Here is a 1,460-nt window from a genome sequence, read left to right as displayed (position 1 = left end):
TGTCAGAGGGGACCCCAACACCGACCAACGCAGCCCCCTTCCCCCGGAACGGACCCCTCCTATCTCTCCTGTACCTTTAGCGTGGTCCTTGTCCAGCTGGTTGGCCGTTTTCTTCCAGTCCTCGATCCTGTCCTGCAAAGGGTTTATCAGGCTCTCCATGAGGGCGCTGGAGCAGGGAGAGAGAGGCAGAGAGCGTGGGAGAAGGCCAGAGCCAGGGGGGGAGCCACGGCCCAAAGCCCTGCACCCAGCTCCTCCTTCAGAGACCGGGGCTGAGCCCGGCCAACTCGTGACACCGATGCCCTGGGCCCCACTCACTTGGTGAACTGGCGGAGCTTGGCCTCGATGCTGCGGTGCCGCATGCACATGCGGGTCAGCGCGGAGCCAATGTCCCTGGTGGCACCTGGGAGGGGAGCAAAACCCTGCTAAGGAGGGGCAAGGGACACCCCCACACCAGTCCCAGCCCAGTTGGTATACTGGGAGCAGGCTGGCTTGCAGCTGGGATGACCAGCGCTGGGATGTCCTGGGGACACTTTGGGTCAGTGCTGGCTCTCTTTTTCCCTGATAACCCCACCGAATAAATCAATCAACATCCACTAATTAATAAATAAAGCACTAAACATCCCTTCCCTGGCTTTGCAATTAAAATCTGCCCTCAGTTTTCCCCAGTTTGTCTCAAATCTGGCACTGGGGGGCCCAGGGAAGGGAGGGGTGAGGTACGGCACAGCCAGCCAGGTACAACCCCAAGCGGACAGCGAGGGAGCTGGAGCTCCTGGGAGGGAAATCTGCCAGCAACGGAAAGCAGAAGCATCCCTTTTTTGGTGCAGCCGCTGTTAACTCTGAAGCCTAAGGATGGCCACATGGTGGCAGTGCTGCTGGCAAATCCCAGAAAAAGCAGCAATCCAAAATCCTTGGGGGCAGGCTCAGGAGCGCTATTCCGCTTTCCTCTTCCCCAGAAAAGCCTCCAGAGGCACCTCCTACATTTTGCAGGAGTTTTGGGCACCCTCCCAGCCCCCTCAGTGCTGCGGAAATGGGGGAGCCCGCAGGCCGAGGGCCTTCTCCTCCTGCACCGGGGTATTCTCCTAATCCAGCTCCTAATGCTCTTATCCCGGCTCCTGCTGCTCCTAATCCGATTCCCCCGCGCGCTCACGCGCCACGTGCGAGGCCGCCAGCCGGCCCCCACCCACTGCCCTGCCTCAGTTTCCCCACACCGCCACTCTGCCTCCCGTCCTCCCTGAAAAACACACGGATGTCCCCGAGATGCCACCACTTGCGCAGCACTTGGTGGCCCCTGTGCTGCTGGTCCCCAGCATCCCCCGTCACGTCCCCTCCCAGGGGACCCAGGGGTGCCCTAATCCCCCCGGGTGCAGTGGGCCAGTGGGTTTGGAGGCAAAGCTGATCCCGGCTCAAGCTGCTGCCTCCTCCTCCTCCCCTTCCTCCTCCTCCTCCTCCTCCTCCCTGCG

At 61.4% G+C, this 1,460-nt stretch overlaps 1 long non-coding RNA gene across 1 annotated transcript in view; it reads right to left on the bottom strand.

The window, feature by feature from the left end:
* Nucleotides 1-63: 63 nt before the first annotated feature.
* The window catches only part of LOC104546660, a 2,309-nt gene continuing 912 nt past the window's right edge, over nt 64-1,460 (bottom strand). The window contains exons 3-4 of the long non-coding RNA XR_728187.1: nt 316-400; nt 64-166 (exon numbers count right to left, since the gene is read on the bottom strand). This is a non-coding gene — a long non-coding RNA (uncharacterized LOC104546660). The remainder of the gene's footprint in view (nt 167-315; nt 401-1,460) is intronic.

The sequence above is a fragment of the Mesitornis unicolor genome, unplaced genomic scaffold (genome assembly GCF_000695765.1).
Source record: "Mesitornis unicolor isolate BGI_N332 unplaced genomic scaffold, ASM69576v1 scaffold43269, whole genome shotgun sequence".
Lineage (NCBI taxonomy): Eukaryota > Metazoa > Chordata > Aves > Mesitornithiformes > Mesitornithidae > Mesitornis > Mesitornis unicolor.
This window is presented reverse-complemented; position numbering and strand designations above follow the sequence as displayed.